Below are 26,925 nucleotides of genomic sequence, written 5' to 3'. Positions count from 1 at the left end.
TACACACATATACTCGTAAAAAGGATAGTCAAACTGATTTATCTCATACCTGATTGAAAGAGTTGGGTGCCTGAAAAGAGCACTTTATCCTGTCCTAAAATGAATACCAAAGACGATAGTTACGATATCTTTGCCTCTCAAAGTGCCTTTTTTTCCTCTCCATAGATTAACATACAACCTTTAGTTGCTGAGTCTTGCTGGTCTAAGGTAGACATCTTAAGTCCAGATACCCAACTTCTGACTGGTGAGCTGATCCCACCTCAGTGTTTGCCTAAAATACATCAGAAAATAATCTCATTTCAAAGGCTGCATTAATAGTGATATTTTGCTCGTGTTTTACTAGCACAGTCATGTCTTAACACATGCCCTGTAACACTCACTGTTGTCGTTAGGAGCAGTGTAAACCCACACTGGACTTTACTTATGCGTACAAAATTCTTTTGGACTTACTTGAATATAAATCAGCACCATGCTACAAAATTTACCACTAACATTGACTGGAGTGAATCCTAGAGGTCAACGTTCTCATGTGAATATTTAACTAATCAGAAGCATGCACTTTTATACTGTAATAAATCTAACCTTGTGTTATTCAACTCCCGAACTCTTAACCACTAGAGACACTCATTGAAAGAAATACCACATCTAGTACTTCTAGAGATGTAAGTGCCGACAACAAGCAACATCAAGCTGAAGAATCTAATGCTGGAAGAGATTTGAATGCCGAAGTACAAAGAGCTTCAGAGTACAATTAGAGTATTTGTCAATGAAGCTCCCCGCTGAGGCACAGCTGCAGGTCACTGGAGCACAGGACATCATCTTCCCATACCTGTGCATGCTGGCAATCATAGGTAATGTATCTCTGGTCTGACCAGCATGGCCTTGTGTATGTCCGTGTATGACGGAGAAATTAACAGCCTCAGTAGCATCCCCCATAAAGACAGAGAAGTAAGCAGCAAGAAGCGTAGGTGAGAGGCTTATCTGGAATACAATGGAGAAACCTAGTCAATCTTTTCCAAAAAACACCTGAGAACCTCTTATATGAGGAGGGTAAGAGACAACGGCTGTTTTGGCACAGCAAAAACAAGCCAAATGGAGTATGATCCATAGGTACGGATACGCTGGGGGCAGTGAGGGAGGAGGGACAAGACACAAAGGAACACGGTTGGCACAAAAGCAAATGCATATGAACTAGCAACAAAGAAATTCCAGCTTCAAGTTAGATGTCTGTTTCTAACCCTAAAAATAGCTTCATTTTGGAACATCCTTGTGCAAGGTGTCATCTAGTTCAACCAGAAGATGCCTTCATTCATGTATTCATCATGCATGGCCATCACTAATTGTACAAGAGGACTAGATGATCTTAATTGTTGCTTTAGGACCTTAAGGTCTCTCTAGTAAAAGAGTGTAAAAAATAGAAGTAAAATAGTCCCGCAATGCATGATTTTAGCCGTCATTCCTTTCCAAAAAGCTGTTAAGCAGAGTTTATGGAGCTGTATGGTTAAGATGAAAGATAGTGAAGTAAAAAAAGAAGTTAAAAGAATGCAAAATTAGAATTACAAATAACTATGAATTTTTTTTAGTATACAGTGAATAAGAAAGTCTACACAGGCACATTGCATTGATAATATCAAGAAGATAACAGGCCATTTGGCATTTGTTTCCACTAGACATTGACAGCATATTCAACTTTGATAATTATCTAATATTTCAGTACATTAGAAACCTGCTGACAACTGTAAGAAATCACGGTCCCTCCATGAGATCCACAGACATTTGATATAACTTTACAGCTAAAGGTATTTTCCTTAGATCATCAGTTTACAAAGATAAGATCAAAATTAAAACGTCAGAAAAACGTTGAACATTTTGACACATGAAACTGGAGGAGACCCTTTTCTATTGAAAACATTCTAGATGTACAGTTGTTTTTAATTAAGATACAAAGTAAGTCAACTTTTCAGTGTGCACAAGTATAAGCTTAAGAAAGGTTTAAACTGCAGTGACTAAAGTGTTGTCTATACTGCAAAAACTGGTAAGGGATTCTGGATGATTGCTACAATTTCACCTCAATCCATGAAAAGTCCAGAAAACTGACTTTCTACAGTTACCACTCTCTCACCTTCTGAATTTTGTTTCGGCATCCCAAATAGTGTCATTACGTGGATGAATAAGTTGTAAAGTCCTGAGTGAATTATGAATTCTTACTTACATGTGGTTAGTGTCTATTTTAAGCATAAGTACATACATTTAGCTATCAATCCTGGAACTTCCCTGGAAAAGCCTGCTGTGCAAAATCATGTAGCAGTTAGAAATGAGAAACAGTCAATCACAGGCTTTGCCTTGTCTCTTCTGGCAGTACCTTCCACAGCGGGGGCTCTGCTTCTGAGGACGATTTGCACAGGAAAACAAGCCAGGAGGCTCTTCTACTATTCTGTGTGGTACATGGCAAAGAATGGTATGTTTCGCTTTTTTTAAAGGTAGACATTTCCAATCTATCAGATGGTTTTGTAGGTGGAGAATTTGAGTTCTGTTCTGACGAGCACGAACTGCAAGTGAAGTTCACAGAGAAAAAGGATGTGTTGCCTTGGCCGTTCCGTTGCCGATGAAAAGCACCGCTGGTGACTTCAGAGTAACCCCTGGAGCACAGGATCGTTGAGAGTGCCCAAGTATATCCTTAAGTTAATTCTTATATCTTTTTTTAGTTATGCAAAGCTATTTTTCTTATCTGAGATACAGCAAAAGAATTTCATGAAATTACACCGTTACTAAAAACAGTACTTACCTGGGCTCGAGTCCCCTACATCATGTGTGACGTGACACCGACACAGTGAACGCGCTGAAGGCTCGACCCTCACTCCACAACCCAAGTAAGTACTCAAAACAAAGCAGAGTGTTACAGGGCCTACAAAACCCACTAAATGCACATTTGAAATGAAGAGACTTCTTCCTGCCCCCTTTTTTGACGTTAGGTGGGGGGACTCAGCGCACAGCATTTCACTGAAGTATCACTGACGGAGTCATCTTTAGGCCATGCTTCTACGGTGTATGGTGTGACTCTTCTTTATTGCCTCTGGAGTGGAAAGGGTTTATAACAATAAAAGCTGATGGAAAGTGAAAGCAGCAGCTTGTTTGCTATCTTGCTGCCAACTCCTCCCAGAACCGTGACGGGCGTTGACAGCCTTTGCAGAGAGCAACGAAGAGATCTCCAATGTAAATGTAAGCTCCAGCATAAATGTAGTCTGAGCCATCTTAGTGTTTGTGGTCTCCGGTTAGTCAAACAATTGTATTTGTTTTCTTTGGTAAAATTAGCAGTGCATTGGCTGGGAGAAGAAGAACTGGTTTCTATCTTCAGAACAAATCTGATGAACAAGCTACTGGATCTGCCTGCGAACTCCTAACAGCCACAGCAGAGAACAGATTTATAAGGAACAGTCTTGACTGCTCAGCCCACCGAGTCACTTATAGAGGTCCACACCCCAATTTTTGCTATATTTCTTAGAGCAATATCACATGAAACACAGTTTCTGAAAATCACATCGGTGTATGTAACTGCATATGGCGTAACTCCCGGTTACTGAGAAATTATTCAGTGTGTTAACTAACTGTAAGAAACCAAGAGCTTACATCTTTTGATTTTAAAAGATGTGGATGATGTGTTTTCATCTTCTTTTGCTCAAATATGACAAGATCAGTAGACATCAGGTTCAGTTTATATCGTTCAGTATTATTACTGAACTTTTTGAAAGCTTCCTTCTGCCATATCCCAAAAGGACAAGCACCTTTTCTGGGGGACAGGGACGAAGACTGCTTCCACATTTGAATCAAAAATCAAAATAATAATTTCCTTCCGTTACACAATATTAGATACAGAGAGGTTTTTCTCCTTTGTTTACACAAACTATGCATGAATTTTGCTGAGAAATTCTGAATTCCAACAGTAACTCCCCCAGCAGCAGCTGAGCCTCTCAACCTCAAGCTCAAACTATTAAACTTCTTGCAATCTCAGTAACCATCGTTCCTTTGTAAAATGCAAAGCAATTACTTCATGTGAACTATTCCGCCTCCCTGCCTCTCATTTCCACAGTTCTATATATTATTCAGGCAGAGGTAAAAGTATAGATACTGTTCAATGGATCAGCAGGACCGAGAGAGCCAAGCGCCTGGCTGCCGAGCAGCGTACAGGATCTGTGTACCAGACCATTACTGGCGCAAAAGGCAATAAACCTTTCTGAATTCTGTGCCCCTAATAATCTTGTTTTTTCTCCCTTGATATTTCACATTTATCCAACTTCCTTCTCTGCAATTTAGCTCTTTATTTAGCTCACAAAGTAGGCATTATCCTAAGTAGGTAGAGTATTCATCTTTTGGCGTCAGTGCCAGTTACCCCTGGCAACCAACCTCTGAAGGGAAACCTTATTTTCATCTGATAACTCAAAACAGGACTAAAGGGTCAACTGCAAAGCAAATGCAAGGCAGCGGCTCTTAAGCCTGAAAAATGTTCAATAAAGGGCCTGCTTTTATTTGCAGAGTTCAAATGTCAAAGAGAGACTAGGGTTTTTTTAAAAAATTATTATGTGACATGACTAGGGGAAAACCCCCTAAAAAATGACATACTGGTGCTCCCTTAAAAAACAGATGCAAGGGCGTTGCATTTCAAGAAGCACATCCACTTGGAAGAAGCCTCGAGGATGTATGAGATGCATACTATCCTAATTTAAACAAGAAGAAACCACACAGTCTAATTACAAAAGCTAGGAACAATGACACAGGTTTTACATCTCGTGCGTTTGAGACACATCAGTGTCCATACATACTCACACGCTGCATCTCGCCCTTCTCGTCGGCTGAGACCTATGTGTGCTATACGTGCCGAGTTTAGACAAAGTAGTCCTGTGACCAAGCAATACAAACGCCGAATTAAAAACGGCTCCTACAGCAAACGAAAATGGTAAAAGAGTTGATATAGGAGTTATCTCAGACCCAGCCTGTCGACTTGCAGAGCAGTGGTGCTTTCTGCAGACACAACATGTGAGTGTCCATAAAGCCAGGAAAAGCAGAGCAGACTTTGACTATCTTCTGCCAAGGCTGGGAGTGAGACCTTTGCTTGGTTTGCATCATCTGAAGCAAAATCTCCCAGGATCAGGAAAAAAACCAACCCCTCCTTTAATGACGGTGGGTTTGGTACAATTAAGTTTTGTCGTCAGTTACGCACCTGGTGGCCTTGAAAACGTTGCCAAGGCAGAACGAGCCAATAGCACAGGAGAAACAACTCTACACCATAGCAGCTTCCAGCGTGAGGTTCATCTGACAAAAGACAGATACTGCCGAACCTGCCACCTGGCCCTTAAAATCAGTGTAGAAAAGCCGGTACTTTTAGAAGGCAGCTCATCTCGTTAGAAACTGGAGGTCTAAAGCGGGCCAGATGAACTGCACCCTAGTGCCTACTCCTCTCCGCTGGCTGTTACGGGTGCGCAGGATGAGTGCCTCCCACCCAGACACCCACAGCCCAGCCCAGCGCCTAATGCCAGCGGACGTAATGCCCGCTCCAAAGCCGGCGTAAGCGTGGGTTCACCTCAGGAAAACGCCTGCTATCTCCTCTGAAATTCTCTTGAAATGTAAGTTGAAAGCCCAGATGGATATTATTCTTTTAACCGGCTTACGAGGATCACATAAACACATTCCCGACTCTTTATATACGGGACCTGGGAATTTCAAAACAAGGCAACTCCAGAAACACCCTTTACATTTATTCTCGCTTTTGGATACTTCAGATAACACTTAATCATGGATAACAATTGAAGTTAAACTGCCAGACCCATCCTTTCTCCTTGGCTTTGCTTTTGTCAGGAGCAGTTAGATTGAAAGACAGGAGCTTCTTATTTATACTTATCAGAAGTACATGGGAAAATATAATTTAAAAATTGCTTTCTCTCAAGGAAACAGCTTTAGTCAGTGAGCAGCACTGCAATTACTGACCAAGCATGCGTAGGTCAACATTGCTCAGCAAAAATATCAACTGCTATTTTTTTATTTTAATTTGCATTTATAAAAATAGAATCAGGACATGCAGTTATTTGTTTCACAAGAAAGAAACGCACACGTGATATTTAGCATTTGGGCATAACCTGCTTCTACTGAAGTTAATCAACTGACATTGATTTCAATGGAAAAAGGATCAGTTCATGTTTGCAATACCATCTACTGTGTATTATTACTTCCATAAGCAAATAATGGAGGACATGTGATGCTTTTATTTTCACTGCCTGGATTTCTTCCCTCTCAAGTGCATTAGGATAAAATTAGTAAGCTATATTTCTACCCACTTGTGATCAGCAATAAATACTAGCTCTTGTAGCCTAGTGCACTTTTCCCTGGTGAAACTTAATCAACGACCACTTGTAAAAATTCAGACATGGGGATTCACATTTCTTCTTTTTGTGTCGAAAAAGAGCAAAGAGAGATAATACAGTGGAGTTTGTATGATAACAGACCACTGGTCTTTCGGGTGGGGAAAAAAAAACTGACTAAAGTGGGGATGTCTACACAATCATGAAGTGAAAAGAAAACATTTACTATTTCTCGTAGCTCAAAAATTAGGGACACAGAGTGAAACTATGCAGTGGAATATGCTTTGGGTCTACTGAGCACAACAGGAAGAATTCAGCTTCCAGTTCAGAAAGCCCCGAACCCTTCCCTATCAGAAGTCGAGGCGGGTACCAGGGCAGGCATCAAGGAAGACCTCGGCTCCTTCACCCTTTACGAATCCATTACTGGCCTGTACTGGGAGATTGGAAATTACAGTAGATAAAACTAGGCTGATTCCATACGGCTATTTCATTAAAAGAATGACCAATGGGGTTTTTACTTAGTATTATGATTTTCTACTATCAGTTGAGAAGAATCTGCTTCTGGAATACTATCCTTTTGAGTTTTTTTCCTAATTAGAAACACATTTGTGCTTCTGATTGACCTTCATACTGACTTTTAGTGAATGCTCATTTATCTTGTTCCAATTGATAAATCATATCTGTGATAGCTAAATCACATGTATATTATAAACAAACGTATGTGATAGATAAATGTATTTCTGTAAATCTGTTTACAAATTCCTGACAACACCCTAAACTAACACAGTGTTATATACTATAAAACTGTATCCCATAATCCTTAAGAAAATCCCAGGGTAGCCAGGACAGAGCCTCTGCTACAGGTGTCAAAGCACTACAAAAGCACAGGTGTAAGGGCTAACATCTTCACATTACATCTCTGCACTGGTGCAGAATTATTAAAACCTCGGTGGATGGAAATCAATTCAGTCCATGTCTAGGAAGGGAAATAAAACACATTTACATATACAAGTTCTGGATTCTTATTAATATGAACAGGTAAGTCTAAGGCAAACTTTTGCCCGTGTGAACTGCTGGATTGAAAGTGTAGACTGCTTCTTCGGACCTTATCAAGGCATACTCCACTCCCATTGTGCAGACGTTTCTTTTTTATGCAAACATTTGCTGCTTTGACCTGCCTTTTTCAAAGTTTGTTTTAGATTACTGAACAGTTTCCTTCTTGTTGTTCCTTTAAACTTAAGAATATATCTACCAGTGTTAGTCCTTAAACACTGAGCTGCTAAGAAAGCAAAAGTTTTATTGGAAAATAGCCTTGCCTTGATTCAATGAGGTCTCCCCTTCTCATGACACTAACTCATACCTATGGGCACAAACCAATCTGTGTAAAAAAGGGCAAAGAATCTGTTCTCTCTCTCTCCAGAGGTCTGAGCCAAATTGCACAGGAGGTGAAGAAAACACTTTTGTTTTCTTGTTGGGATTTGCCTTTTATCAAAAGAGTCTAATGCTCAGAGTCAATGCAAAAAGCTGGAAAGAGCTGAGCTTATCCAAAAGCTCAGATTTTGTCTGTGATGCTTTTGAAACAATTACTTTTCAGGAAAGTCAAATAGAGAAGAGCTTCAATACCACATCTAATGCTCTTATTTTTACTCTGAATGTTTTCCTTGCAGGTTATAATGAAAGTGTTAAAGGTAACACAACATTAGTGGATCAATTTAAAGAACTGAGTTTAATAACTGAAAAGAGCATGATTTTGAATTAATAAGAAACCTTTATTTGAATTTATTAAAATAGTTTCTTGAATATTTGCTCTTTCATTTTGTTTCCTGAGGAAGGACCTATTTTCTTGATTGTTACCTACTAAATCCTGTTGGTTTCCAATTAACCACAACTTTTTGGCACTACTTCTTGCTAGCCAGGAGGCTACACAGATTATATATATTTTCACACACACAGGAAGTATACATAAATGAAAACATATTTACACAGCTTTGTATCAGAAAATTTATTCATTTGCTGACATTTTGCATTTTAATTTATGAAACAGTGAAACAGTAATTTTTTTCAGTAATTTGTGTCAAACTGCATTCAGATGGAAACTAAAATAATGAAATATAGAAATAATGTTCTAAAAATAGCTATGTATGTTTATCAGACCTCTGGTTTTACACACACAGACATGGTCTCCTCCTTCCCCAAGATTATTAAAACACAGTTTAGGAAAATGATCTACAAATCAAAAGGAAGTCTTATTTGCAGCTAAATGAGCTGAAACTCCTGATGATCACCTTTAACAAATTTGAAAGAGATGCATTTTTTATATATAAAATTGGAGAGAATGCAACTGCATTTCAATGCCAAATTAATCTCTTTAGCTATTGAACTGAACAAGCTGCAAATACTATTTCTTTATCCACAGAACAGGCTAGAGACTAGTACAGAGAGGTTAAGCCAGAAATTTTCACATTTGGTGGTATGTCAAACATGCTAGCTCTAAAATTTGTAGCACTTAAACATTTTTGAAAGAAAATATAAATAGTCTATCAAAGTAAATGTTGACTGATATGTCACAATTTTAAACAGGAGGAAAAACTTTACAGAAAAAAAAAAAAAACACAACCTTACTTGAATAGAGAAAACCGGTTCGAATTGTTATACACCACAACACACGTATACAGACAGACATTATATCCACCTCCTGAAAAAGATGTGGGTATGGTGTGAATCCTATAGCTTCCCAGCTTTCCAGCATTGTACCAAACAGCAGAGGAGTCTATGTATATTCTATGCATAAGGGTACTGTACTATGTATAGAGAAAACTTACTAACTAGACAATAAATTGAGCTCTATTTGCCATGAAAAAGCAAGCCACTTCTTTTGGTCTGAAGTTTGTTTAAATGCTAAAAAAGTTCCAATTTCATAATAATTTCAAGTTTACTGCAGCCTGAAACTAGCTGAAGACTTTCTTGACAGAGATTATCTTTCTGTTAGTGGGTACTGCCATTAATATATTGGCATTAAGAGGCTACCGGACACTGAGGATAAGCCTTAGCTCCATTTGCACGGATGAATCTGACTATCATCTATTCCTGAAATAGCATTTGGGCAAACTATGCTCCTCTTGTACCCCATCAAGTCCAGCTTTGTGGCTGGCACTGTATTTTCTCCCGTCTCATTTTGTCTTTCTAAGACCTTTTTTGCTTAAAACCACCCCACTTCTGCAACCCACAGACTAACACCTTTTTAAATTTAAATTATCACAACTGTTAATAATACCGCACTAAATTTTCTGTCCCGAATGGGGAGTCCTCATTCCTGACGCGACGTATTATGTCAATTCGGTTGGGAATAAATAAAGGAAGAACAATCCTGCAACGCTGTGAAGCAATAATGATGGTCGAAGCACTCAGTTTCCAATGTGATGCTTCATCCTCACGTAGAACAGTATGTAAAAGGTGTTAATTTTTAACGATGCACAAGCATGATGAGGATTTGCGTACGGACGTTTGCATCTTCAAACCAGAGCCCCAGCTCCCCATGCTGACTGAAGATCTCAGCGGCCCTCTTCTGCCTGCTTCTAAGTTACGATGCCAAGAAACTATTCGTCTTTTTTGCTCCACAGACTCCAACTATAATCTCACAAAATGTCTTTTTTCCATAAACAAAGCCAAAAATAACTTCTTAGTCGTTTGATTGTGAGCAGAATAGCCTTTTATCAAAGCACTGCAACACTGCTGACAGATACGGCAGTAATTATCACCCTCCCCAAATACGTAACCTAGAAGGACATATAGTCCTTACCGGAGAGAAAAAAATCCAGCTAAGGGGAACCGTACTGCTTGCTCAATTCTCGACAAGTTTTACAAGTCTGTAATAAGTCTGTTCTAACACAGTTATAACAATTATATTTAGATCATCTGCCTAGTAAGACTTAACCAGAAATACCACACAGACACAGGACAAACTCTCACACAACACACTGTGCTAAGAAGTAAGGATTTGGGGGTTATGCAAATTTTTTAATGCCTGTTGGAGGCAGAAGGCCCCACTGAACAGACGTATCAAATGGCAAATAACCCCCCCGGCAGCCAAATGCTGGCAGCGGTAACACCCCCCCAGCACCTGCAGAAAGGGCAACAAATCCCCAGCCTTCTGGGCTACGCTTCAGAGCAAAACCGCTCGTAAACATCTCAAAACTATTTCACTGTGACAGCCGGGCTTACCTCAGATCGCACGCCGATGATAAAAAGCCGGTTACGTGAGTCTGCCGCGTACGCACAAAGAAACTGCCGTATTTATCAAAGACCTCACGTTCAGTAGGGCTGATTTCATATAAACATAGCTGTCCGCGTTGCTGGCAAGTGGGAGGAAGCGAAACACTATCATATTTTCTATTATTACAGGCACATATCACATAGCACAGCAGGACCTAATTAGAGCTAGGACGACATTAGTATGACATTAATGATTATTAATGTCAATTTGTTTGGCCAAAATTGGACCTCTCGCAAGGATTTGATCCATTTATTAATTCCCATTTTTCAGGATACCTTCCAGAAGCAGAGCAGACAAAGTGCTTTTGTCATTGCAAACATTAAAAAGGCACGTACATGATATTTTGTTCTGGGTTGGTGCGCTTCACTGAAATTATATGTCTTATGGAGTCAGGCCACGAAACCAGGATGGTCGCTATGAAAGTGGCCCAGAATAAAGGGTGCAAAAGTAGTATTCAGGCAGATACTTCACAATTTGAAATGATAAGCTGAAGCTAGGAAGGCATATTCCATAAACAGCTTCAGTTTCCCTCTCTGATTTCAGTCAATGACCGTCTCTTGTGGGGTCAACTGGAAAAAATCTTCTGGCTCTTCACTCAAAGACAGAGAAGCAATATTTTAAGTTATTTCCAAGCTGAACAACAAAAACACCCCAACAATTTCTGTTTCTGCACACATGGAAAATGAAAATACCTGGGGCAATTAAAGACTAGGTTTGTAAAATGAGGATAAAATGGTAATAGTTTCCCAACTGTGCACTAGCTCTGTGGCTAGACCCCTCAGGGAAGATACTGGATGTTAAGCTCGAGCTTCCCCAAAGTCAGAGTGAATGCCCTACCAGTCAGCAGAGGCAAAAGTAGCATCTGGAGCAGCTCCATATTACACAAAATACTTAAAAAATTACTGATAAACAGATCAACAGATCTACCCAGGAAGAAGGACATGACAGTTTCCATTGACGGATAATAATTTATACAAAATGTAAAGGTGCAGAGAAGAGACAGAAAACCTCCCCCAAAACGCTTTGTAAATTTGTAGCTTAAAGTTCACTCCAGGAAAATACAGGGATAGAAATCCAGCTAACCAGAGACCACAACCATTCATCCTTGGTGACTGTTTGAATCTAATACTAACAAACCTGTTTGATGCAACAACTCATCAAATCAGGGACATATCTGCAAATAGCTTCAGGATGATGTTTTGACTACTGGTCAAAAAAAGGTCACACAAATGTAGTCACAACAAGCCAGAATTTATAATGCTATGGTTAGGGAGCCTACAAAAAAACTTACTCAACTTTGAACTTTATGAAACATCACAGGTTGTGTGTTTAATAAAAATATAGATACACAATGGAAATATTATGTGCAAAAGGTGAAAAAACATAGAAACAAACCAATACATAGAAAGTATGTATAAATTGTAATTAGTCCAGAGAATGAAAAAAAAATATTAAAAAATAAACATTTAACCAGTGATAATTCTATCTTTAAGCTCTTGCTTGAAATACGGGAACAAATTCTGTTTGCATTTATACCACTCTAAGCAGACATACGGCTTGAAAAAGCAAAACTTGAAGCATGAAGTTAGAGGTATAAAACTCACCACTTTTGGTATGTGACCACTTACGTATGTGTCTTTAGCATGTCCTCTAACCAGAGGTTTTCTTTGTCTATATGATAGTGGTTCCTTAATATAAGTAAAATATCAAAAATCATCAAAACACAGCCTTTGTTACTGCACTGGCTATTGTGTTGGGTTTTTTTTTTTTTCCCTTCCCCGCTCCTTTGGATAAAGAAGGGGGAAAAGAGAAAGAAAAAGAAAAAAGAATGTATTCTTGCTGCTTGCTCGCAGAGAAATGTGTACTCCAGATTGGACAGTGAAGTCAGAGTTGTTTTGAGTTTAATACTTAATTCATTAGTAATGGAAAAAACTTCACATCATAGTAAAGGAATAATCTGGTGAATTTTTCAACTTGTAGGACATTGTTTTTGATAATTTGCCAACCAGAGCGAGAGATTTATTATGCAGAGTTTGCCAAAATGGCGAAAGGCTTCTCATGCTCTAGGGCCACAAAACATTTGTTTTATGGGATTGAATTTACTGATTCTTATGCTTTATGGCCCTGTGCTGCCAGGCAGAAGGCGTTAAGTCTGCTGTAGGTCCTGTATCATACAGGCTGCGCAACGGGCTGGGGCATTTCGTTTGGTTCCTCCAGGCCACCACATCACCTTTTCATTGAAAGTGTGTCCCGACACTTTTGTCAGCCTGATGGCCAGAGGTTCAACATGCACTTCTGCTATTGCTGTTTTGTTACTTTTCTATAAGCAAAAATAAAAATATTTATCCTAGAAGGTAGATTAGTTTCACTATCTTTGGATATAGTACAGATGATTTATCAATGTTCACTCTTATACAAAGGGGTTTTTTTAAAATTCAGATATCTGCTGAAAAATATATGCATTTGTCATAGAAGACAGTCCTTTTTATTTTAACTTAAAATTTCTCCTTGTAATTATAAACAGAACAAAACACAGCCCATATCCATTTTTTTTTTGGTGTTAAAAACCCAACATTTATACTTACGTAGTTTAGATCTAATTTGTTGGTCGTAACATTCATGGAATTGAAGGAAAAACTGCAGTTCTAAAAATATTTGATTTAACATCTAATGATATTGGGAAAGTATACATTTTGTAGTTTGTCAGTGGGATACGACACTATGAGTAAGAAATAGTTCGGACACTGACAGGGAAAAAACCCATAAAATAACTTGGTCGATAAGCATAAGAATATACCTACGGTGATATATCTCTATTGTCACCTGTAAGTTAACAAGAGCATAGTTATTTTTCCTAGTGCTCATACAGTAGTCCCTCACACGCCTTTTTTCAGTTAAGAAAAAAATGTACATGCTCAGATACAGCAAACGAACACGAAGCCCAGACTGTTGTCATGGTTACTCCGAGACATCCTAGTATATAAAGGGTCTTATAGTTAATTTTTGCTTAAAATTTTTTTAATTTGTTTACCAAGTTAGAATTCTTTACTACTGCCCGTGTAGGTGCTAATACATCCATAATTTAGTGGCTACTCTTTTTCCAAGTAATTTAGTTTTAATGGCCTCTGCGCAGTGGAAAATGCGGTATCATAAGGGCTTCCAGAGCAGTTCCAAGCAACATTCAGCAAAATGTTTTGCCTTGATAAATTGGACAGCCCAGCCATAGCATACCACCTTCCAAATATGTGGCTTCCCAGATGAATTACATATTCATTTTACTCCAATGCTTTAGCTAAAGGCTGTTTTATTTATTTATTCTGGAGACACTTCCTTATGCTATTGTAGTTAAGTACTTGCCAGCAGTTTTATTTTTAGCCTGTGCGCTTTGGTGGTAAAAACTGAGAAATAGCAATATTTCACACTGAAATCTTGATTTCTGTTGTTTAAAAATGATATGTATCTTTTCTGAAAACATCTACCCTTCAAACACATTTAAGAGCTTGAAGATGTGCAGTAAAAGGATGCAATGCCCAGGTCGTATTTCACATGTGCGTGAGAAAGAACTACAATTTACATGTGTAAACAGGAGTTGCTAAAAGATTTTCATAAAATTCCCAGCGGCATGTGAAATTGTTTATTTAAAATAATGTTTGTGTGCTCCAGCTCAGCAACTGATGCAAAGCAATACAAATTTTTACAAACACTGTTAACCTCAAATTTTACAAGTATGCTAATGTTCTGGCAGTTCAAGTATGTTATTGAAAATGTGAGCCGACTGAAAGCGCCACATTTCTTCGGGGTGGCTTTGTTCAACATGTTCTTGGCTAATTTTAACGCAGGATATTAATTCTGGCATGGTTAAAATTTATGGTGTGCATGTCTTCATAGGGGTCAAAGGTTTTAGGCAACTGTGGTCGTATAAAACTAGCCACAAAGGCAGGCAATGATATTAATGCCTGTTATACAGGAGTTACGTTTCTGTGTGATCAGCAGCAACCAAAAAGTGAGAAGAACCTTAACAGGTGCCTTTGGAGGAGGAAAGCTCCCCGGGTGTATCTCGGGGTTCCAGTTTAACCCAGCTGCTTTCTCCAGACAATGTCTAAGTTCACTCACGTATCCACAAAGGGCCTGTTTAAATAGTCATTTAGGAAGCACCTTTCTGAAAGCCGAGGGAAGGAAAAAAAAATAAAATAAAAGGACTGATGCGAATGCTGAGGGGAAATGAGATTCAAGTCAGCAGGCAGCTGGAAAGGAGGTAATTCGAATTAATTCTTACCCATTAACTACCCAATGTGCTGCAAGCACAGTCACAGTGACCCAAATAGCTCCCAACTCTGCACTCTCATCCTCTCCTTTTGGCAACAGTAAATGGCAAAATGAGGAAAAAGAAGAAAGCAGAGATGTAGTAAAGCAAATGAGCAGGCTTCCCTGTCCCTCAGCAACGTAAGGTTGAGGACACGCGTAATTCACCACACCTTAGGTGTTCATTTAGTGCCTGCTAGCAAGCAAGGCAGCGGGGAGAAAACTTGTTCCTCACCTTGTTCAGAAGCAGATGGCTTTCCTCACATCACCTGCGTAACCAAGCAGACCCACAGAATCATCTTAGACAGATCAAATTTAATATTAATAATACTAACATTTAAGATGTGCCTCTTCCAAAACTCCATACACTTCCATGGCATGAACTAGGGTATTCTTATTAGCAAATTACTAATACTGCCGCTGGATCTGTCGCCAAATGAGTATTTCCCCACAGCGCTGCAGATCCCCCCGCCCAGCGAAAGAGGCAGCAAGGCCCCTTCTGCCAGCACCGAAGTGGTTAATCCTCAGCCTCTCTCATCGGGTCGGGTCAGAAGAAGCGTCCTTATTGCTATTACCCTGCCGTGGTGGCAAACAGAAATCAATCAGCTCGAGCAGGGTCAGTCGGAGTGGATGGAAACAGCCACGCGAGCCTGGGAGCATCCACGTTTTGCTAGGGAGAACAAAACCTCACTCAGTCTAATTCCTGTAAATAGAGAGAAAAGCCAATTTATCTTAATTAGGCCACGGTCTAATTTAGATGGGAACTATGAATGCGCAATGTATGCTCATTGTTGTTAAATTATTTGTTTAAATCATTGAACGATTGAAATGATTTTGTTACATTAATTTGTTTCAAGAGGGCCAGTATCATGCGTCACTCATACCCAAGGGAGGAAAGGCAGAGGCTCAAAATCCAGTTAAATACATCAGCCTGGACCCCGCTACAGACTTGAGATTTGAAGGAAATGCAACATCTCACCCGAAGAAATGTGAAGGGAAAAGCTCTCGTGCCAGAGGAAGTGCAGGAAAGGGAAAGAAGTCCAGCCAACCTCATAACATCACTGCACTATTAATTAATTAAGAACCCGAGCCAAGGTAGACATGTGCAAATGCCATTGGCATCGCCTTTACCCTAACACGACATTAAGGTCCGCAGACAGGTTAGCCCCTTTTTCTTTGGTTATCTCACGATGGATCAAAAAACCCCCCCAAAATTACCTTTGGTAATTAATTTCGGTGAAAGAACTCCAGGCGCAAACATCATTTCACAGCTACGTCCTCGCCATGAGGCAAATGTCTAAAGGCAAGCTGTAGCTCTAGGCTACGGAAAAAAGGCAGGAGGACCTTCACAAGAAGAGTGGGGGAAGAGACGCCTTGCTCCTACCAAGGTTCGGGTCCCTTCCCAACGATCCCCAACGCAGACGTCCCAGCCCTGCCGAACACCCACTCCTCCGCCGAAGCCGGCATCCAGCCACCGCGGCGAGATCCAGAAAGCCTTCTTCGGCCCCGGCCGGCACATCCCGGAGACGCTAACCCGGCCAAATCGACCTGCGACTGTCTAATCTGCTTTTCGAAGGCTTCCGATGTCAACAAACGCCAGCAGGTATCGACACAGGGTCCGTCCCAAAGGCCAGAGCCATCTACAACGGCAAACCTCTGCTCTAAAGCAACTCTGACAGCTTCTTTCCTCGTTACTTGTTTTCATTTATTTCTAGTAGCTAAATGTAAACAAAAGCATCTGTGTTTGCTTCTCTTTCTTTTTTTGTTTTGTTTTTTTTTTTTTAAGCATGCTGGAATGTTTTAATGGATGTTTTTCAAAATAACTCAGGTGAAAGGAAACATGCGGTTAGAAAAAAAATCTCTGCTAGCATGGCCCACATCTAAAAAATATGACTGAAAACACATCCTTGAGACATGGATCAGAAACACTAGGCAAATCTGAGACGAGGCAATGATACCGACTCGACCTACAGTTAGAAAAGAGAAAGAGCATTCATTGCCCTTAAGTTTATGCTGCATTACAACTGAGCCATACGTACAACAACACACAACGGAATTCATCATTTCTGAATACAGAAACAGACAGTGAAGTGTTAAGGACTGTTCGCACATTATCACAATTCACAGGCATCTCCAGTCCTGAGAACATTTATGTCTCCCCCCGCTCCATATCTCTCTGCTAAAATGAGAGAATGCAAATAAATAACTCCAAAGGAAAGCATATAAAATATAAAGTGACATTAAGCATCTTTCTCATAGGCTTGCCACATCATATATATGAGAAGCCTTTTCTTCCAAAAAAAAAATCTCAGCCCACTCAGCTTTTTTTTTTTCCCCAAGTTTTTCCCAGTGCATCACACAGAAAGCCTAAGCTTTCAATCCACTCTTCCTAAGGTTTCAACTTCTTACCCATCCCTCAGCAAAGCCTTCCAAGTGTCACTGCAACTGCAGATGTGCTGCACAAGCGTGACATCAAAGATTTACCTTTTGTTTAACTATAGCATTTATCTCATTTTCAGTCTAACTTCACTTTTAAGAACCTCAGCCTGTTTACCTTCACTGAACCACCAAATATTAATCTTTTTCCTAAAAATCACTCCCACAAAGTCTGAGAAGTCTGCAGCAAGCCATAAATCCAGAATATACGTATATTCGTCAATAAAGGAGACAAAGATGAACGTGTACCACAAGGACACCACAGCTCTTCAAGCAAACTTGAGTAAGCTGAACACCTACAGACTGCAAACAATTAAAGCTCAGTTCTGCAAAGCCAAACTCACAGGAGCACCCTTACTCCCACACTATTTTCTGATTTGAGTAGAACTTCTTGTATGAACTGGGGACTACAAGGTTTGAGTCGTTAGCAGTAGAAAGCCCTTTCTAACAAAGTAGTTAATACAGATTGCACAGTGAAAAATCCATGATGTATCTCAAGTATTAATAATAAATTGAAACAACTTAGCACAAAACTTTCATTCGTGGTTTGTTTTTTTTTTTCTACACCAGCATTATACTGTACTTTCAATAATATTTTTGTGCCAGTCCTTGGTATTAAGTGCTTTTTTTCAAACCAGGTGTGGATCGCTGCTGAAATAAAACCTTCTCGATGTGATTGTAGGATGTGATGCCCAAAGTTTGCTTTGCAAATCAAAATGTTAAACAACATCCTGAACCCTCATCGGTGCTCCCGTTACGTCTTTTGGGCTCCAGGTGCAATCTATAGAAACAGGGGAGTACAGATGGTTAAATTTCTCTGCAAGTTGCAGGCAGTAATGTGTTGACTTCAGCTCATCAATCCCAAATGAAAACGCTAGACAAGTGCCGCATATCCTTGTCTCCAGTGTCAAGTTTGTATTTTTTTCTTTTTTTGGAAATGTCAGCCTCAAAATGCCTGAAGTCTGCACATACTTTCTGGCTACCTACCTCTTGTTGCCTGTCATTTAGGGAGATGTGGTACAGCAAAACGTTGCCGGGAGTCCTGTTTCCACAACTCGTGGAAGTTTCACTTGCAAATAAAGGCAGTGCTTACTCTCCAGTTGCAGAGCTGACCAAGAACTTAAATGTCAGCATTTCGTTCTGGTTTATTTTTAAATATCCAAAAGGGAAAAGAGCAGTGGAAGAATGCAGCGTTTAATTAGGTCCTAACTCGGCGTACATGCAACAAGTGTAGAAGGACAACTTCACCAAAAGAGCCCCAAAATGCACTCCAGCCATTTCCTCGGCGGTTTCGGGAGCTCTCCCGTGGGTGCCCGTGGAGAACAGTCAGTCTGGGAAGCTCCGCACGCTCGCTGGGTGAAAGCCGGGACCACAAGATACTGGGGCAAAAAGGGGATTTAGCTACAGGAGAGGGAAAACGGCACTGGGAGCTGTGAAGGAGGAGAGCGGGAGACATCGGCCGTACCCCGGCACCCCTCGTATCTGGGACAGAAACTGGAAATTACTGTCTTGCTGGAAACTGGGGGGATGGCTTGGTATTGTCACCGAGACTGAATTATTGCTGTGACGACTCGGGGACCGCTGCTTACAGGGGAACTTCAGGTCTATTCTGAGGCTGCCATGGTGTTCAGAGTGAATTCAAGCAATGCAAAAACGTGTATTTGGAGAGCTAAGAAATCACCCTGGTCAGAAGGAAACGATCTCTGCGTAGAACTGTTTTGTCTAAACTTCATGTATGTAACAAGCAGAAACAAAACAAGAAAAGTCTGTTTAGAGGAAGCGAACCGCAAGACAGTTCTTTCAAAACATCGTCCCTAAGTATTCTTTCCATAATTGCAAATGTTGTATTTTATTGCTCCTTAAGAAACTACTGTACTTTACCAAACAATTGCTCTAAGGTTTCATAACATGTAACACCTTCTTTTCCTAATAACCCAGAAAAAATGTCATTCTGCCCTTCATTTTAGCAGAAACATAAGGCAAGGTGTAGGACAACCAGAAGTATAACAGAGGTATAAACACTATTTAAAAATGTCTATTAGCTGAAAAAAGGAGTATTGTATAAAACACAGAAGAAACCTGAATTAAAATTTGCTTTAGGATATGAAACTAGTAGACCTATTTCTGTGAGTTCAGAGATGTTTTTGTCCTTCAGAATTTTTGTCGTCAAGTTCTGAAATTATCTTCTAAACTAGAATACCCCGGTGACCTTCTGTGGTGAGAATCCATTCCCTTTTCTCATCAGGTCACCAGTCTCATAAGAAGACACCTTCAGCATGGTAAGCTGATAATATGAACTAGGAATTTACATCCTTGCATCTTTTTCCTGACCATTCAGAAGAACTTACCATTTTAAAATAGTTGATATTTCCTAAATGCTAGCTTGTAAAACAGGGAACACACGTTTGTGTGGGTTCAGACACAACTAAAGCAAGCTTTCACGAAGGCCACGCTATGCCAAGTGCTACAAATCCACCCCGAAAATACAGAAAAAGCAGCTGACGCATGTGCATGTGCACCCCCACGCACAAACACAGAGTAAGACTTGGGTGACGACATAAACACGAACAACAGAAGAAAATCAGACTGTCTGGTCTCCTAGAGCAGGGATTTATCCGGATTTTGTTTCCGTGCCATAGAACATACCAGGCAGGAAAGCTTCCACACTAAGCAGCAAGGTGAACTGACAGAGCAGAATACAGGGACATGCTACTGAAGAAGCACAAAACACAGCAAGGTCCGGTTGTAAATCATTTGCCGATTTGTGCCATTTGGTTATTCAGAATAGAGCATCAAGTTCAAATTTAGCAGATACTAAACAAATTAGCAGGACGTACTTCAAAGCTCGTTTTATTTTTTGAAACAGGGTTCAACGTGGCTGAACAAATGTGCTGCCAGAGGTACAGGACCGGCGGCCGTGCTGACAGTGCCGCTAACGTCTCCCTTACATCGACAGTCGCTGCTTCCAATTATTGCTAAATACCACTATACTTAACAACGAGCTACAGAGAAGTGCTCACCCAAGCACACAGCGTAAACGAGTTGAGGGAGAGGACAATCAGTCACCATGGTCTTTAAGAGTAACTATCTCCGTTTTCTTGGCGATGGACCGGCTGAGTTTGCCTGACCTTTACGCCGCTCTCTAGCAACACGCTTTGTCTGCTCATCATCATGGCCACCTCCAATTTCTTCCCTGGTATTTAGATATTCCTGCAGCAGATGCCTGGGATTCAGTGGATACCCACAACACCCATATAGCAGGTCTCTTCTCAGCCACGTGAAGCATATAAAAGCCAGCATTGCTGGCACAGATGGCACTAAATGACATGCAAAATACCCAAGCGCTGCCTACTGATGCTGATACCCTGAAAATAAGGTGGAAAGAAAAAGGTGAGAGTCGTTAAGAGGAAAAAGAGATGCCCTTGGTGAATATAAGAAAGGAAAGAAAACAGGGAGGCAGAAAAGCACATCAGGCAGTGAAACTGGGGGAGGAGTGAAGGGATTGAGACATGCCCACAGAAAACATGTGGTGGGTATAAAAATCCAGGGTTGCAAATATGAATGAGTGTGGAAAAAATGCATATAGTCACTGTGGTCCCTGTTGAGAAGCATAAAACTCAACGCATGGCTTTCTGAGCAAGAGAACAGCTACAGTGGTTTTGGTACAAGACTTAACACAAAATGCTTCAAAAGAGAAAACATGCCTAGAATATATGAAAAGTTATGCTATGACAAAAAGTAGACCATACTCAAAAAGGTCTTAAATGTTACTGAGGTGAACTGACTTTACCGTGTTCAGTAAAGAACATTACCATGAAATGCAGCCACTTAGGAGAAGTAGCAAGAAGAGATCCCACCAGCAAGCAAGGAAGGTGAGGCGCATCACGCTGCACCGTGCAATGCAAACCAGCACTTACTGCTGATAAAGGAGCGAAATAAAACCAAGCCAAAGCACCATGCACAACATCACTCTGCCTCAGCACAGCTATTTGCTAGTTGTCAATTAACAACTTTATCTGAATTCAGCGTGTCTACCAAGAGCACACATCTGCTGTCTCAAATAGCCACTGTTCCGGTACTTGATAGTCAACTGCTGTAATTGCAACAAACATCACGTTTTTAATCAAACTGACCTTCTTTTCCTTGTTTTGCCACATTCGGCATGCTTGGAGCTTTGAGTCAGATCTGTAATCTCAGTTCAAACCTTCTTGAAACAGATTTAGCTGTTACCTAATAAAGACTCACAGTCCATCTCAACTCCTGCGGTTCTGTTGACTATTCTGAAACAAATTCTTTGATCAAGTTTGCCAAAGGACCAGAATAGCCAAGAGAAATAAAACCGAAAGTCTGTCACATATCCAATGTGAGCGTAGCTTGGTTATTGCAAAATACAGTGTGCCACAAAGACAATTTTTCCTCTGACATCACCTAACATTACTTTTTGTTGATACATATATATATATATATATATATATATATATGAATTACTAACTGGCACTATGACTTTGTTTGAACAAGTCTTTTTGCATCTGACTGGGATCTATGCTCCAAAGATACACAAATTATATCCAAGAACTATGCAACAGTCTGTCCATTTCCTTCTATTTACAATTTTTAAATCATTGTCTCCATAATCCCCACTGATGAATATGCTATAAACTAGACTCTCTAAACAGTGTTTTTGGTTCTGGTATACACTTTTCAGATATTAAAAACATAAGGGTTGCAAGTATTTCAGCATACATAATTCAGTTCAAAAATTTAGCTCAAATCACACTATTCTCCTAATGACTGATTTACCTTGCGATGCTTGAGAGCGAATGTTTTCTTCTATCTATGGCATTAATCCTCATAGATTAAAACATGGACATCACTTCTTTCCCAGGGTCCCACAGCAATTATCCTTCTATGAAGGATTGTAACGGAAACCGCAAGAGTTTCACCTTAAGGGAGTTCATTTTCAGTCCCCTTGCTGGAGTTTGGGTTTGGGTCCCTCAACGCTCCAGCCCGTTGAGACACCCATGAATCTCAGATAGCTCCATGGAGATGGGAACGACTTCTTTCATCTTTTACGGTGTAAAAACTATCACCTCTGGCCCTTGACTCCTTCAAAGGTGTCTTGCTGCCATAGAGGCTCACAGGGAACCAACAGAGAACAATGTCCCTGGCCAGGGCACCACCAAACCCCTTCCTCAATAACCTGCACGTTGGGGTGACAAGCTTGTGAAAAACCTACTAGAAAGGTCCTCCACACAGCATACCTCCCAGTTCAGTAATGCACAGAAATTCATACACTAATTACACTTGGTCTTTCATTTCCAACTTGCATTGCAACTCAAATAAAATCACTTGTTTCAAATTTCTCATCATTTCCCTCTCTACGACACAACCAGCTTGGAGTATTTCTGTCCATATTGTCTACACGAGGAACCTGAACATGCAAACACAACTTATTCTAACAAAATTAGGCACACCCATAAGATCACATTTTGGCATGTTAAGATAGGAATTCTCATCTTCGTCTGATTTTCCAGTTCCCTTAAATCCCACGTTTTTATTCCAAGAAGAAAAAACACATGAATTCTAAGAAATAATTAATGGCTGCTCCACAATTCTTTCTATTTGTTTTCAGTTTAAACTGCTTTAAAAGTCCACAACATTAAATAATCCCTGGAAATTTCCAGAGGTAGAAGAATAAAAAACGTTAACTGTCAATATAGATTATATTGGCGTATGTTTACAGTATTTAAAATATTTTAAAATAAATGGGCAAAACGCTTATTTTTTACTTTACAGGTACAGATAGAAATGAACTGCATTCATTGACAATATATTTTTAATAACTTATCACATTTCATCAAGATAACCATTTTTATACATCACCTCTTGTACTTCATGTCTTTAAGAATAACCATTATTAGTTGCATTTTTGCTGGCACAAACCCAGCGTTTACTCTCTAACTTGTGGAAAAGTGGCTTCATTCCCATTTCTAATTTCAGAGTGGAACTGATTATGACTGGGTTATGAACCCATATCCTACAGAGAGCCAATAAAAACATAAATAGGAAAAAAGTTTTTATAAAGAACTTTATAATAATATTTTTAATAGGATTCTGTTGGCATTCTGCAATTTTGCTAGAATGTTTACAACTCTACAAATCTTAGAAACGTGAAAGGGACACAGACTTTAACTTCTTGCACATTTACTGCTGATAAAAGATATGGCATTTACTTGTGTCTTTCAGAAACTGTTCTTGTCCTTCAGAAGTCATCAGTATCTAGCAAATAATTCTTGATTAAATAATGGATGCTCTGTCATTAATTTATTTTCTTTAGTATCTCTAAAATGCTACTCACTGGCAACCGTTAAAATGCCAATAGTCTCTTCTGAAAATGACAAGGAAAGTGTATGTAGAATAAAAAGGAATGCTAAGCATTCGTTCTTAGTTGCTTGGTTTTCTTCTTCGTTTTAGACATGCAATGATGTTCTTTCTTTAGGGGGAGGGGAAACCCACAAAAATCAACCAAAACCAGTACAAGCATCTCTTTCCAAGAGCCTCCTTTCCCTCCAAGCTTTTCAATGACCTTTTCTTGAAGAAAATGGCAATTCAGCTTTCATAGAACTTCGGTTCTTAACCTCTCCGCCTAGAGCTTTTACCCATCCTGCCAACTAGTGACAAATAATACGGCGGGTTTTGTGATGTAGACACATGCCCAGAAACAGGTATCATGTAGTGCATCTGACAGAGACAACCTTTAGCCATCGAACAGGTGACACCCAAACGAGGAAGCCTGAAGGGGGACGCGCCTTCCCGCGTTGCCGATTTCCCCGGCGTTCAGCACACGTAGGTGGGATGCAGCAAAAGTACTGCTGCTTTTTTGAACTTCAGGTAGGTGAATTATGCCAAGCAAGTCTTTTGTTTAAATTACCTACCAAGTTTCGAATTGCATTAGTTTATATACATATACACAGTGTATGCTCACATACACTCTCTCCGTTCCCGCGAATCAGCTAGACTGCGTACCTAACATTAAGCACGTTTTTTCTAAGGCATTTGGTCATTCTGGATTATTGATGTGTGCCTCTTATTTCAGACGAGTAATTTTAATCCTATCCATTGCTTTTATATGTATTTTTGTAAAGCTGTCGCTAGTTCTGTACACCCTAACCGAGAGTTTAGTTTTGAACCCGCTGGAGCTAAAGCTGGGGAAAAAAAACCCAAAACCATGAAAGAAAAAGTATTTCTCAGTTACAGTTACAAATCAGCAGTAGAAAACAAGAGAGTTTAAAATCAACATTCTCCTGAAAGCCATGAAATGAAAAACAAAGTCACTTTGGTTGGAACCTTCTTTGCTACGAACATGTGGTTTTTTTGCCACCAACATTGTGAATGACACTATAATAATTAACAACAATGTGTAGAGCCTTGATGAAAATTTAATGGAGCGATATGACTACATGTTATTCTGCTGAAGCAGGATATTGCATTTTCTGCGTAGTGCAGATCAGCAAAGTCACTCTAAACCACTTGATATTAAAACATGCTGATTTAAAACTAAAATCATTTACTCCAAACCAATTTATTCAGCAGAGTTCAAACACTAACAACTAAACTGTTATTCTACAGAACAGCTACCCAAGGGAAAGTCTCCATTCAAGACTAATAAAGCCTCATTTTCCCAATCAATAAAAAGAAGATACTATTTAGTAACAAAAAAGTAGGATGCTTATGCTTTTGCTGTGAAAGACAAAGGGGTAGAGGGGAAAAAACCCCACGTGCAAGTGTTCTTTTACTCTTACTATACAAAATACTGAGTATATTTAGTGTTTTTTCTGTTTTCCACACAGTCTCGAGTATCTGTCCAATCTAATTTAATGTACTTCCCCCAGCAGGATTGCATCAGCTCCCTAAGGAGTAAGAGCATTTCTGGAAGCTTTTGAAGGTGCAAAGCCCCTTTCCCCTACGGCTCCTCCATCCACCCCGTACCTCTGGGCTGGTCCACGCAGTGCCCTGCACTCTGCTTTTTTGGGAGCCCCGCTCTGTTTATTCACTCCTTGCAGCCCAGCAGGCACCCAGTTTATTTAGGGAGTTTTCTTTGGATAACACTTCTAAATGCTGGCAACTATGTGGAAAGCGCTATCATTGCTTAACATCAACATCCCTCCGGGCTGGTAAAAGAAAAAGGGTGTGATTTCTCATCTTCATATTCATCACCTTTTGTCCACAGGGATTAAGCAACAGGCGTGGGGGGGTACCTAACATTTACCTTTCCAGGAAAATTCTCATTCAACATGAACGCTGGGCTTGTTCACGTTGGAATGACCTTGGGTGACGCCTAAGTGACAAGCCAATTTTAATATGTTGTGATTTGCATTTTACTTAGGTTAACCTTTGAGACAGAGGACTCGCCTTTTCCTTGCAAAGCACAACGCACGTTTATGGCACAGGAAAATCGGTGTTACTACCATCCCTCATTTAAGTCAGCTGTCCCTGGACAAACTGAGCGTATTCTCAAAAAAATGCCACATAGACTCGAACCGTTACTGTATGCTTCTGGGAATAGTGTCAGTTTAGTCCTCTTCAGCGACAGATGGGCTGGCAGTGGGACTGGAGCCGGATTCTTACCGAAACAAGACTTCTGCGATCGGGCGGCTTGTGTGCACGCTCGTCCGCTCCAGCCTCCCCTCAACACAAATCGACTTTTCAACCCGGCCCCTGATTTTGATCAGACTTGACAGCGGGGGGAATTCACAGAAATGTTACCTTCTTACATATTTAATGAAAATAAACGACCTGGCAGAGGAAAGAGACTATGTGCAAATCCTGCGCCAAAGAAAAGGTGCAGGACACGATGACACAGCTCTCGCTGCACATCAGAAACGCACGGGAGAGAAGCCTGCAATGTGCCGCAGCTGAAGAAAAAGCGTCAGACTGAGCTCCGGTCATCCTAAGGCACCAAAACAGGAAATAAATCCAGAAACATAATGCCACGTTTTATTAATTCTGCTGCTTATGGGGCTACCTTTTGATTAAAATCACACTAATCCTCCACTCGCCCAGCATCTTCTGCATTTTTTTTATTGCTAACTTTACATGCAAGGACTGGGACTTGGAGAAGAGAGTAACCAATATTGTCTTGGAATCAGTCAATAAACACGAAGGAAGTTTGTGGCTGCCAAATACCTTTGCAAACTGTGAGGCAAGAACCGCTTTTCGCTTGCAGTAGAAGCCGCAGCAGAAATATCTGTTTGCCAGCGAGCGGGCTGCCCGCGATGCCTGCACCCTGCCAAGCCCAGCCAGGGGGTTTGCTCTGCGTTTCCCCGGCACTTCCAGAACTTCAGGGGCCCCAACAACTCACCCCCGCTGAACTTCAATATGTTGTCCATGCCCTGTGTGTTCCAAAAATTAACCCGTGCAGTCCACGTGGTAGCCCAAACCCATAAATGGTGACATCTAGCACTAGCTTCTAACCTCAACTTAAAAAACAAAGTGCAAGCTAGAGTTGTTAGCTGTCGTTGCCCCCCCAATTCCCCTACATATGTAGAGAGTGGGGATCATTAG

At 40.3% G+C, this 26,925-nt stretch overlaps 1 protein-coding gene across 1 annotated transcript in view; it reads right to left on the bottom strand.

The window, feature by feature from the left end:
• The window catches only part of KCNQ5 (potassium voltage-gated channel subfamily Q member 5), a 285,555-nt gene that overhangs the window by 236,530 nt on the left and 22,100 nt on the right, over positions 1-26,925 (bottom strand). The window lies entirely within an intron of this gene.

The sequence above is a fragment of the Accipiter gentilis genome, chromosome 15, assembly GCF_929443795.1.
Source record: "Accipiter gentilis chromosome 15, bAccGen1.1, whole genome shotgun sequence".
Lineage (NCBI taxonomy): Eukaryota > Metazoa > Chordata > Aves > Accipitriformes > Accipitridae > Astur > Astur gentilis.
This window is presented reverse-complemented; position numbering and strand designations above follow the sequence as displayed.